This window comes from Gadus macrocephalus, chromosome 8 (genome assembly GCF_031168955.1).
Source record: "Gadus macrocephalus chromosome 8, ASM3116895v1".
NCBI lineage: Eukaryota > Metazoa > Chordata > Actinopteri > Gadiformes > Gadidae > Gadus > Gadus macrocephalus.
Genome location: NC_082389.1, coordinates 18,641,522 through 18,655,660, shown reverse-complemented (window position 1 = coordinate 18,655,660; position 14,139 = coordinate 18,641,522).

Genomic DNA, 14,139 nt, shown 5'->3' with positions numbered 1-14,139 from the left:
CAACACATTGATCATGTGTTGCTAAGATAACACTAACACGCACATACACAAACACACGCACACACACACACTCACTCACCACACAATGCACCCCAGCACTACTTAAAATATATCCAGCCCTTGATGTATATAGTATACACATCTGCAACACACATACCCCACTGCCCAATTGCCCAGTGATGTCATATGCAACACACACACACACACACACACACACACACACACACACACACACACACACACACACACACACACACACACACATACAGACTCACACACAAACACGCAAAAACACACACACACACACACACACACACACACACACACACACACACACACACACACACACACACACAGACTCACACACCACACACACACACAAACAGAGACTCACACACACAGACTCACACACACACACACACACACACACACACACACACACACACACACACACACACACACACACACACACACACACATACATACACACATACACACATGCATACTGTGTAACACAATCAAACAGACAAACATTGAAAGACACAAATCAAACAGCTGAAAATGGAAAATATTCCACACCAACATAAATCCTGGGGCCTTGGCAGTTAGACGTCTAACTGCCACTGTTTTTAGTTTGGTAGTTTAGAAAAGCGGAAGGATGCATCACGTGGGCAGTTTAACTCTGTATTTTAAGGCACGCATCATCCTAAATGTAGGATGTTTTACTCAACTGTTCAGCCATATCATTATCATCTTATCATCTATCATCATTCTTTCATGTTCCTTTTTATTAATATTTTTCTGCCTGCTTTTCGGTAATCATCTCCCCCTTCAGTGTTGCAGGTGACAAACCAAGCCCATTGCAAAGAATTGCAAATATTTCAGAACAGTGCTCTATTCCTCAAAGTAAGACCACAGGAGTGCTATAACTCATTGTGAAACCTAAACAGCTAGCCATGAAACAAAACTCAAACTTGGTATCCGTGCTTCATTTACAACATACCTTGAACGTTTTGGAAAGCCAACAACCAATAACCACTGTTGCAGGTGCTCAGCGAGCTTCTCTTTATAATGGGAGTCAATGAGGGTGAAACGCTGACTTCAACCATTCCGAAGTTTAACAATTTACAGGGACATCTATACATCGAGCTTAAGTAGCTTTCCAACAAGCAAAGAACAGGGTCAGGACGGACCAGGACCAGGGTCAGGACCAGGGTCAGGACCAGGACCAGGGTCAGGGTCAGGACCAGGACCAGGGTCAGGGTCAGGACCAGGACCAGGACCAGGGTCAGGACCAGGACCAGGGTCAGGGTCAGGACCAGGGTCAGGACCAGGGTCAGGACGGACCAGGGTCAGAACCAGGACCAGGACCAGGGTCAGAGCACGAGGAGTTGGCTCACGCCACCACATGGGCTGCGAGTCTGCGGCGTATTCAGAAATCAGAATCAGAATCATAACAAACAAAAAATAAGCTTAATATCTCATGGAGAGACTAATGCAATCTCTAAATTGTATGGCTATGCACATTTTCTGAGCAAGCATTATATAAACATAGTCCCTTCGATGGGGAACTGAGCCTTAGCCACTGCTCTATGTCGACTGTTCTTTGTTTAAGATAGATGGAAAGATATCCATATATTTATAATATAAATCATGAATCATAAACGAACAGGTCTTCTGTGAATGCATTCCGGGTGACGTCCTTTACAATCAAATTATATCGATAGTAGCTAAGTCAAGTGGAGTTGGTAGAGCGAGAGAGAGCGAGAGAGAGCGAGAGAGAGCGAGAGAGAGCGAGAGAGAGCGAGAGAGAGCGAGAGAGAGCGAGAGAGAGAGAGCGAGAGAGAGAGAGAGAAAGGGGGAGAGAAAGAGGGAGAGAGAGGGAGGGAACGAGAGAGTCTGGCTGCAGATCCAGTGAGTACTCACTCACGGCTATTGGTAAATAGAGGATCTCTTCGTCGCTGTTCAGCCATTCGATCGATATCCAGGGATGGGTCGGGGATAGAAACCCCGGAACGCAGACCAGACACCGGATAAATACCGAAACGGAAGCCGGCCCGGGATAAGCCACACGAGCGTACGGTAGCAGTCCGAACCACCCGCTACTCCCCGGGAATCGGACACACGTAAGACTTTTTAAGCGGTATTCTGCCTATTGAGTGTTATTCAGTCATTCGCGGAACTAGGAATTCAATCCAGATATGAATATTCTTATGGAGTTTAGACACAGAAAGGAGTTCTCGTTTGGGTTGGAACAGAAGTTCCTCGTCTTTCTAATTAAATGTATCTATTATCTATGGTCGAGTATTCGGCAGTGATGGGTTATGTGGAAGGTCGTCTGTGTTCTCTCTATATTTCGCCGTCCATTTAAAATATGAATGATGGTCATGTGTCCATGTGTGTGACTTGTTTGTCACATGAGGTCAGTGTGTAACGTTATGTGATGTCCACTTGCAGGAGTGCTGTAGCCTACGTTTTGGCCCTCTTCCTGCACTGGACAATGACTTCAGATATAAATTTATTGCAAACACACCGTCGTGCAAATGATAAGAGCCAAATTAACGAGCCCAAGCCCATAATTGCTATAGTCTATACGAAGACACTTCTTATATGTATCTGAAGTTTTTAAAAAGCAGGCTTCACGCTATGGACTTCCCAGTGTCAGATCATAATAATAGGGCTTGTATCGCGGTAGGGCGTGTATCGCGACGTCACATCGCAATAACCACCAAAAAAATAATATTAGTATGGAATGTTAAATACCGATTGTGTTGGTAGGCCTACTAAGATTTTTTTTATCATCGTTTAGTAATGAATCGTGAAAGGATTTTATTACAATCATGCACAGATTAAATATAAGCGAGTATATTTGTTTATACTGTGTAAACAATGCACAGTAAATATGTATACATACAACACTATGACCCAAACTGAATAATATATATTAATGAAGAGTAATATCACAAATAGGTTCTATTTACAATATTCAGTTCGCTCACTTTCACTACAATTTTGTCCAGGCCTGATGGTACGCACCGAAGAAAAACTAAACAAATTGTAAGAATTGTGAGATATGTTGTTTTTTGTGGCCATGTCACGTTGTCTGACCTGAACCCCTACATGCATGTATGAAGCGCTAGAGCTTTCTTTTTGATGTGCTCGCTTGCTGTCGCTCCGCTATCATTTAAAGGGACTCGCAATGGTACGCGCATTAGATAAGATAAAGATAACTTATTATTATTGCATTTTGTTAGAGTAATTTTTTTATGATGCATTGCATATATATTATTTATTTAATATAATTTTTGGCCTGTACGATTATAGGATAATTAAACACTGTAGGTATTAGGGACAGAACGGTTCAAGCAGAAAAATAGAAAATTAAATTGTTTAGTCATTCACATCCCAAGCTAGGCTACTTCAGCGCTTCTCTGTCCTCTCAATAGGACTGAGGATTGCCAACAAAAAAAACATGATTCATTCAGTACAGTAGGCCTACATGATTCATTTTCCCCATAATGAATTGATGATGAATTACTGAACAATGACCAAAAACCATTAGTAAACACAATAACCCACATTCCAGTGCTCTTATGCTTCCAAAACGGAGACCTTTTTCCCATTTTCCTATCCAAAAAAAATTTGGAACATTTTCTGAAGCTGGGTAGATCACATGGTTGGGGACAACTAGACAAGGGTCCGTTGATTTGTATTAAATACAACCGATGCCATTCAACAACAATTGGCATCCATCCAATCTCCATCTCCATCTCATTCCACGTTGGGCTGGGATTACATTTTGTATCGACTGTTCTACAGTCAGTCATCATCGGTTTTGCCGGCAGCGAACTGACTGGGTTTCCAGTAGCGATTGACTTGTCTTGAAGTGTTAGAGATAGTGTGCTAGGGCTTAGGGATTGGTGTTGTGAAGGTCAGGGTGAAGCGGATCGGTAAGCTGTGCATCATATGGGTTGATCACATGTAGTTTCAGATTGTCGGTTTTTCTCACTAGTGTAGAGTAAATCACCTGCTTCACATTTACTCTGAATAACACACTCGCTTTTGTCTGCTTGTGTACCCAACGTATCGGATCTCTGTGATGAATGTTGAGCTCCTGGCAAAGTGGTCCATTCTCTTATTTAAAGGTTAGCTGGTGAGGAACAGAGGCACTACTTTGCGTGTGCATGTGTTTGTGTGTCTGTGTGTATGTGTGTGTGTGAGAGTGTGTTTGATGAACATGTACTGGCGCTGTTTGTCAAAGCATAATGTGTGTGTGTTCAAGCACCCCAGACACTTGTAGTCCAGTGCCTTTTTATTTAAAGCAATGCTCCTCGATCTTTCTGTTATCTCGCCATCATCAACATCATCACGATGACCAAAGAGATGAATGTTCAACACCATTTCTCACTGCCTATTTAACCGAAAGCGTCCTCCTGGGGGTTGACCTGAAGCAAAGCTGTCAGCACTGAGTGACCCCTATTAGGGGCCTCACATTCAGCCCCCCAGGCCCCTGCTGGCGTGGTGCTGTTATAACAAAGGGATTTGACTGACACAACTGAGCATATTTGAGAGATATATAATCTATCTATCTATCTCTCTCTCTCTCTCTCTCTCTCTCTCTCTCTCTCTCTCTCTCTCTCTCTCTCTCTCTCTCTCTCTCTCTCTCTCTCTCTCTCTCTCTCTCTCTCTCTCTCTCTCTCTCTCCATCTCTCCATCTCTCCATCTCTCCATCCATCCATCCATCCATCCAACCATCCATCCATCCATCCATCTATTGAAGCAACATGAAGTGCATTCCTCTGCCAGAAATAGAGGGCTATTTATCGACCATACGAAAGAACTTTGGTCTCATGGGAGGAGAAGAATTTACATCGTCACCATGAGTAAATGACAGAAAACAACAGAGCACAAATTTCCATCACTGGCTCCATGCCACCTACTCTGCTAGTGCCCACAAGCTGTCTCCCTCCTGGTCTTTCACACAGTTCACCCTCCCCACTTCTTCTACTGCAGGTCAACAGGCCCCTTGTTTTTATGTCATGTAAATCTAAAAGCTAAGCTAATTTAAGATAAGGAAAGATAGTCCTGTTGGAAGGAGGAAGGAGTCAAATCACTCAGATTCCAGATTGCGTAAGTAAGTGGCTGTGAGTGACTACAGCATGTGCCTCAAGCCTCATTGCAAGCAGGCAAGTGCTGTGTATTGTTTCTACACAGAGTTCATCTTATTCATTTATGCAGGCGATTCACCAGCTCCATGTGGGCCGACACCATTGTCGTTGCACTCTCATTGGGATTCTCCCAGGCATTTATTGACAAAACCAACCGTGGGAGGTTGGTGTAACCAATGGTGGGGGGAGATGGGATGCAGAAAAAAATTAGAAACAGTGGACAAAAGTCAACATTGAACTTTGGCCCATGCTTCCTGGTACCCATCATGCCTTGCTTGTAACCAATTAGATAGTCTTCCCCAAGTCCCTTGCGATTGCCTGATGTCAGCAGATCGCCAGTCTTCCACATATCATATGAGCAGACTATATTCTTCTTCACAGTAAGACTTTTAACAGAAAGAGTTTCTGCTACCTACCAAAATGCACTCAAATTACTTGGATTCGCCTGATCAATGACAGGAAAGCGAGCCTCACTTACGGACTGGTACTGGTGAAGGAGTTGGACTGGTTACTGGTGAAGGAGTTGGACTAGTTACTGGTGAAGGAGTTGGACTGGTTACTGGTGAAGGAGTTGGACTGGTTACTGGTGAAGGAGTTGGACTGGTTACTGGTGAAGGAGTTGGACTGGTTACTGGTGAAGGAGTTGGACTGGTTACTGGTGAAGGAGTTGGACTGGTAACTGGAGGGTGGCCAGTTCGAATCCTGAGAAAATCCATGGATGAGGTGCCCTTGAGCAAGGCATCTGAAACCCCTGCTCCCCGGGCGCTGCACCGCGGAAGCCCACTGCTCCGGTAGTGCCGGTGTGCCCCCATGTGTGTGCCCCCATGTGTTTGTGTTCACCGGCTACCCGGATGGGTCAAAAGCAGAGAAAGAATTTCCCCCTAAAAAGGGATGATTAAAGGACTTAACTTAACTTAACTTTGATTCCATGGGCTTGATGGTAGTTTTCCCATATGGTCCTGATGACCACGTAGCCTTCATCTGCTCTGTAATGCTGGCTGCTTCCCATCATAAGTAGCACTGTACTGTATATGCTCTCAGAATATCACTCCAGTGCATCTCCTTCTGCCGAGATGACTATATATTTAATAATATTGTAGCACCTTGCACCAAAGGCAACGCAGAAAATAAAGCACAGTGAAGGCCAAAGTTTCAATCCATCTTATAAAAGAGGGATTTAAGAAGATATAGCTGCGGACAGTGAGTCTAAAGCTGTGATGTTGTTGAGAGCCTTTTTGTTACTCTGAGGTTGTGGAGAGGCCGGTAAATATTTCCTTACTTTGATATATATTTTATCTTGGATGTAGAGGACTTGATGTTATCTTTGATTAGAGATTGAATGGTATTTTTTCTCCTCAACATAAAAAAAATCGGAATATGTTCCCATGATATTGTGCTGGAAGTCTACCAGCTCGGCCCACCAACAGCTTGCTGACCTTTTGACAACGTAATGCAACGCCCCCCCCCCCTCTCCAGTGGCTGCTGCTGGGAGTTCACCACTTTGTCGATGGAACTGCTTAAAAACGGAAAATTCAATTCCACCAGGAGTACGTACGGCCGGCCAGTACTCACTGATGTTGATTGTTCAATCGCTTGGCCGAACACAAGCTGCGAGATGCACTCCTTGCACAAAGTGAACTGAAGTTCAAGTGTTGTCCCTCCCCTTCAACGTGCCGCGCTCCCCCGCCCCACGCCGGCCATCCCACCTTCCCAGCCTTCCAGCAGGGCCCTCGCCTCCCAATCGTGTGGGGCAAGGGATTCTGGGATCTACCGCGTGCGGGCGGTAGATCGAACGTGCAGTTTTCTGTTTGTTTAATTGTCCTAGCTGTGCTACTGTTGATGAAAAGGATGTACCAATATACCCTATTTTGAGAATGAAACCAGAAACACTCAGCACAGCTAAGCCCACAGCTAAGCCCTTAAGTTTGTTTTACGTTTGTCGTGGCAATTTCTGCCCTTAAGTTTGTTTTACGTTTTAGCAGCACGGTTAATAGTAAAACCGGTTAATCGTTAATCATCGTAGCTGGTATGGTGGATTCTGCATCGCTACTCCACACTCTCAACTGCTTGCTATAACCAAGCGACTTGCTATTTCATGTTCTGTTGTTTACTGTGCAAGCATCATGTATCTGTGGGTTTGTTAATCAACTAATATGTGCCTTCTTGGAATTCTTGGGATAAGTCTTCCAAACTCTCCGACCAGAAACTCATCAAGAAGTGTCCCCCAATACAACAGCCAAAGCTTTATAACTCCCAAATAAAAGTGATACTTCTGCTGTTCCTTCAATCTAAGAAAGCTCTGAATTAAGTTCTCGCTGTGCAAAATGGCTCACTTCATCTCACTTCATAGCGAGAGACTCCGATCATGACACCAACGCATAGATAGATTGGTTTGTTGTTTTTCTACTGCTGTTGTTATCTTGGAATGTTCACCCAAACCGTGTCCCTATCCAAACTATACACACTCCCGCCGACATCAAATATATCAAGTCTTCGCCTTGTTTAGTTTAGAAGTCTTCTCCCAAAAATGGACATGATTTATCATGTCCAAACTTTGTATCTCCATTTCAGTCAATATCCAAAGCCAGAATTTTTTAACTGCTTGCTGTTAAACAGAATATATCCAAGGATACTCACTTTACTGTTGCTTACTGTTACAGATCGCCATTGGCCACAAAAGAGGCCACCCCCTCTCTTTCTAGGTGTAACACTGAGACAGGAGACAGGACCAAGGAAGAACTTTGAAAGTACTTGTATATCAAAGTTCCATGAAGGTACCAAATTGAATAAGGGGCTGTTGGATTGGCAGAAATAGTCAAGGAATTGCACAAGCAACAGCCACATCCTGTTCGAGTAGGCCCATTAAAAAGGGCTTCTTCAAGTAGCCTCAGGTCTGGAACATACATTTCCTTGTGTTAATCATCCATGGAAAAACTAGTCGGTTTTTCTTTAACCCCACTGTACTACTGTCATGCTGTTTATACCTTGCGCCAAAGGTTGAGTTCAACAGGGTTTCTTACGATTTTTTTGAAACAAGAAGCCTTCAATCTTGTCTGCCAAGCTCGGCCAATGCTCTATACCTAACTCTTTGTGCCCAATAGTTAACCCAAGAGGTAACCTAAAATATATTTTTATAATCGGAATGAGAGTTTATTGCAGTTGATTCGATTATTAAACAATATGTACAACTCATGGACAATTTCTTTGGATCAATCGTGATTTGAAATAGCTAAGCCAATAGGCGTACTCTGAGCCGTCAAGGATTGACGGCAGAAAGAGAGGCAAGGTTTCAAATTAGAGATCAGGATGCCATGGCGTGGTGTTTCTGTGTTCTGCACCCGGAGAATCAACGGTTCAGCTAAGTGTCTATTTCAGCATGTGTGGGACATGTGTGTGCGCGTTCTAAGCCAAACTGTCTCATAGGGCACATGCCGTCCAAACAGATATTCTTACATTTCACTCAATGTTGGACGACTTTGCCATTTTTGTAAACCACACTAAATAGGGGCTCTCAATTTATGTCATAGATATTACCTACAGCACATTCTAATAGGTCTCCATCAATTACATTAGGCTTATATCGACAATTAATATTGGTAAGAGGCAATTATTACAATTGTCATACTCTATGTTGGACCTAATGAGAGATTTACAACAGACGTTGTCTTTAAACCAAGCTGTGTGAAATGGGTCAATGGCCATAAAGCAGGGCACGAGGAACAATCCCCGGTCCGGTTCCAACACTAAACCCCTCTAGACCAGCGGTGACTGGACCTTTCAGTCACCGCTGTTGCAACGACTATTGCAGACTTTAGGTGCTTTTTAGGACATAAGCATGCACAAAATAACATGAATCACAACAAAGCAGGGATTAAGCACACACCCCCTCGCGCTGCTGAACATCATAATCTCCATCAGAGCTCGGTAGGCCTGGTGCATTTCCACTGTTTTGCTCAATTTAACGGGTCTGTATTACTTCCATACGCTAAATCACATCGTCCACATGGATTTGAAATTGAGTCAAACGTTTCTACAGTCTCTTTATGGATGCGGTTTTTGTCATGATGGGATGTGGTCAGAGCGCTTAATCAGACAAAACAGAGATTTCCCGTCCTGACACAGACTGACAACTTTGTGATTTCATAGATGTATTATCAGTTCCAGTGTGTAACTTTGGGGAGGCCACTAGTGGTGAGGTTGCAGATTGCCACCAACTGAATCCACCGCAACCCCTTCCTGTCCATCGACTACGGTGGCCTCTATTGTGTGATGTGTCCTGTACTGTATTGTGTAAGGTGTCCTGTACTGGCCTCTATTGTGTAAGGTGTCCTGTACTGTATTGTGTGAGGTGCCAGTAGATACTTCCAGAATGAGCACCAAGCAGCTGTGTCAAGTGTCAAGGGATGAGGTTCTTTGATCGATTTAGTAATTGTACTTAGTTATTTAGTCATGATAAGTTAGTAAACGTCATGTTACATTGAACGCGATTGTTTGTTGCGGTTTTGTCCAACGTCAACAAAATAATACACAAACACATGTGCAGCGGAATAGGTGGCTTTTCATTACAGGATGGAGTGCTGTCGCTATAGTTTCGTTTTGGATACCAACTAACGTCTCCAAATCATGGCTGTAATAAATAATGCCCACCACTTATCATAACCCCCCTCAGCTGCGAACCGCCACCCTTACCCCATAGTAAAATGCCCGGTGTGTGTGTGTGTGCATGTTTGAAGATGTGTGGAGCTCCTGGTGTGTGTGGAGGTGTGTGTGGAGGTCTGGAGCTCCGTCTGGCCAGCAGCCTCCTTGAGGGGTTAAGCTTCTTGGATACGCAGCATAACGCCAAAGTAGGGCGCATATACAGCATCGCTCATTAGCACAACAACAACAGCACTAGTAAAAAAAAAAAAACACAAATGGGTCGTAGCCATGGGGATACCTCGCCCAACTCCTTCCAATATCTTTTTTATACGTTCCTTATGGTGCCGTTTGTCTGCTCTGGGCTCCTAGAGACCTATGGCGGTGCAACATGGTGTCCTACTGTCCTCCATGGAAGAGAACCAGCCCAGAGTGTAGATATAAAGGGCCAGGGCTCAGGAGGAACACTTTATATTGGTGGCACCCAAACAAATGGGGTTGCACCCCTTTATTATACGTGAAAGTGTCCTTTCTCCCGTACCACGTAAGCAGTGCTATACCTTTCAGCACTGCACAAAGCCGAGGCAGTACCATCCATTTCCTCTCATTTTACAGAACAAGACCGCAATATAATCTTTCCACTATATTGTCCTTCTGCTACGCAGTGCTGCCAGCGCTGCACTGAAGCTCTGCTGAAACAGAGCCCGACTCGGACCAAGAATTGATCCCAAAGCCAGTGGCTTCCTCCACACAGCACTTGCAGAATGAACAGCCTACATGTAAAATGTAAATGAATGGAAGACTAAATGAACAATAGGCAACAAATTCACTTTGGTCCTTCTGCATTGATAGATTGATAGCATTGGTATTCCAGCAGCTAATATAACTCTATGGCAACATGAAGTGCATTCCTCTGCCTGAAATAGAGGGCTATTTATCGAATATCTGAAAGAACTTTGGTCTCGGGGGAGGAGAGGAATTGACATCGTCACCATGAGAAAATGACAGAAAACAACAGAGCACAAATTTCTATCACTGGCTCCATGCCACCTACTCTGTCAGTGCCCACAAGCTCTCTCCATTTCTCTCTCCCGGTCCTTCACACAGTTTTCCCTCCCCACTTTTCGACTGCAGTTTTGCTTTAGAAGCGTTATTCCAACAAAACTTGTGTTTTCAGAAATTAAATATCTTGGTCACTACAGCCCTGTTTTAAAATGTTAGACGGTGGCGCTGTGCCACTTTAACCTTGTTTGTAGGGAACCCTATAATATATATACATGCATATATTTTTAAATATAAAATAATTTAAAGGACCTTGGGTCATCCCCTTTCCCAAAAACGTCATGTACCGAACAGAAAAACGGTGACCCCAAAACCGTAAAATATGAAACAAAGCGTGAATGTTGTGAACTGCTCCGCCCCTGATCCCTGGGTAACATGTGCGTGGGATAGAGTTAGAGTAGAGGAGGAGAGGAACACAGACTGTTGGGGTCCAAATCCTGAGACCTGAGGGCACAAACAAATCAAAACACAACCATTCAGATCCTCATGGGATTGCACACTAATTAAAACGTATCAATCTTATGTTACATTTTTGGCAGGTCCTTTCCACTAGACGCCACTTAATTCTACACCGTGTTACTTTAATTTATCTGTATTCTATTTTATCCTACATTATAGTATTATACAGGCATATATTTGATTCAATATTTATTGCAGATGCTTTGAAAAGTGAATTGGTTTGTAGAGGCAGTCAGTCATGTAGCGAAGGCCACATGAGGCCGTGTGCATGATGCATATGTGTGTGTGCACCACTTGTGTGTTTGGGAACATATACGTGTGTATGTTTTTGTCTCACTCAGCCAAGTGAATCCTTCCAAGAGAAGACGCCGTGATGCTAACCTCTCCGCAGCCATTTCTCCTTGTGGGGGGCTGGTTGGAATCGAGCAAAGTTCACATGCTCAGTGAATACTTTCCCCCCAGGGAAGATCAATGCCTTATCCCTAGAGACTAGTCGGTTGCTGTCATAGGACAGGCTCCGTCTTGCACCCATTGACCCATGACGCTGTGTCCGGCAGCCTCGGCTGTGTCACATGGCTCACACACACACACACACACACACACACACACACACACACACACACACACACACACACACACACACACACACATACACACACACACACACACACACACACACACACACACACACACACACACACACACACACACACACACACACACACAATGGACAGCTGTGAGGGCTGACTCCATCTTCGTCATACACATTAATGCTTGAGGCTTCCCACACAAAGGTAGCTTTTGTACGGGTCACTGCAACAAAAGATGCCCAAAACATGTGTTGAAATGCATTATTATTAAGCCTTTAATTAAGGCTCCCTTCTTCCCACAATAGCGGGCTCTCAACTGTTCATGCCAGAGGCTGAATGGTCTTTATACTGGTCCCATACAATAAGACGCAATATATAGGATTGAGTGCATAGCTCTTTCTTCCTTAAAGCATATCATGAACTACAGACGTTAGAAATAAGCACTATATTGTAAGAGCTGTCTAACGATTTGCTTGAATTGGAACCAAGTGCAGTTGCAGTATGTATAATCCGAATTTTACCCGAGTCAATGCATTGAACCCAGATTCGCACTACAGGCAATTTGTTCTTCCTTCTGAGCTAAATAATACGAATGGGAGATCACACAGGGTGAAGTGCTGGGTTTCAACAACATAACAAAAGATTGTGCAATCTCATATAACCTTTTTAAGAAATGATACCCAAAGATAACAGTCTCTCCTGTTGACCTTGAAAAAGCCAAAACACAGCAGATTAAATGAAGGGTCCCACAACACTGAATATATGCGGCCTAAGTCTACTGTGTGTTCAGGTTATAGGAGATGTATATGTTATTTTATTGACCCGTAATGTTGTGAAATAACTTTAAACGTGAAACCCTGGTTATTCCTCAGACTATGGTCCTACCATTACATCTATGATGGGGACTCAAGGTGGAGAACGCAACTCAACTCTCTACTTCATAAGAAAACATTGGCAATGCTGAAAACACAGGCAGTCAACGCTAAGGTGTTGACTAACTGTTCTGGTTGAACTGGTAAAGCAGAGCTGTTACGGCTGGGATCCAGACACTACGGGTGCCCACAAATGTGTGCTCTCAACATTTTTGGGACGAAAACACCCAATGACGTAAACTTATTCATGAACTTTGAAAGGTCCCTCAAAGAGTCTCTCGAGTCATCAATCAAGTGCTATGTGTAGACTTACTTCCTTTGTTGGGAGGGCCGTGATGGTACACTTTCTGAAGAGATGAACATGAATATTTTGTTCCGTCTCACATAAGCCCCCTGTAGAGTGTGTGTGATCTGTGTGATGATGTGTGTGTGTTGATGTGTGTGTGTGGGGGGGGGGGTGATGGCTGGTTTAAGCAGTGCTTGTGCTTGTGTTTTTATAGTGCAATTTTTGGCATTGAGACATGATGGGTTTAAGCCAGCAACACGCACTCAGGTTAAGCCAGCCAACACGCACTCAGGGAGATAACCTGCTTCATGTCCCATTGTCCAATAAACTCTGCAATGAACCGCTTCCATCATCACCCTCTGTCTTGTTACTGGAGGCGCCCAGAAAAGCCACCTGCAGTAGGTGCTGTTAAGCAGTGATCATTGTTACACCCCCGCCCTCCCCCCCCCCCCCCCCCCCCTGTCGTCATTCCATCCAGCCATGCTCTCCATCTCTCCTCTCTTTCATGCCTTTCCATTCCCATCCCCCCCCATATATCTACACTTAAACAGAAGTCCCCATCTGACCCAACATCCCTGCCCCACGTCTCCAGAGAGAAGGATTCCAGGGCATCTCCTGCTGAGTCCTCCTGCAGCATGTTATTATTCAGACACCGCGAGTGCGTGGTGGCGATGTCATGCATTATGTATCAGAGTTCTCAAATGGATGAGCAGCCATCAGCCGTTGGGTGGGGTGGTTCCCTGAAACTGCTCCAGCACACCACTCTCTGGCTCTTGCTCTTGCAAAATCAAGAATAAAGAAAAAACAATACTAGATGCCTTGTGTTTACCCATCTCCGCTCTCTCTCTCTCTCTCTCTCTCTCTCTCTCTCTCTCTCTCTCCCTGCTCCCTCTCCTCTCCCTCCTCTCTCTCTCTCTCTCTCTCTCTCTCTCGCTCGCTCGCTCTCCCTCTCTCTCTCTCTCTCTCTCTCTCTCTCGCTCTCTCTCTCTCTCTCTCTGTTACTCTGTCTCTCTCTGTCTCTCTCTCTCTCTCTCTCTCTCTCTCTCTCTCTCTCTCTCTCTCTCTCT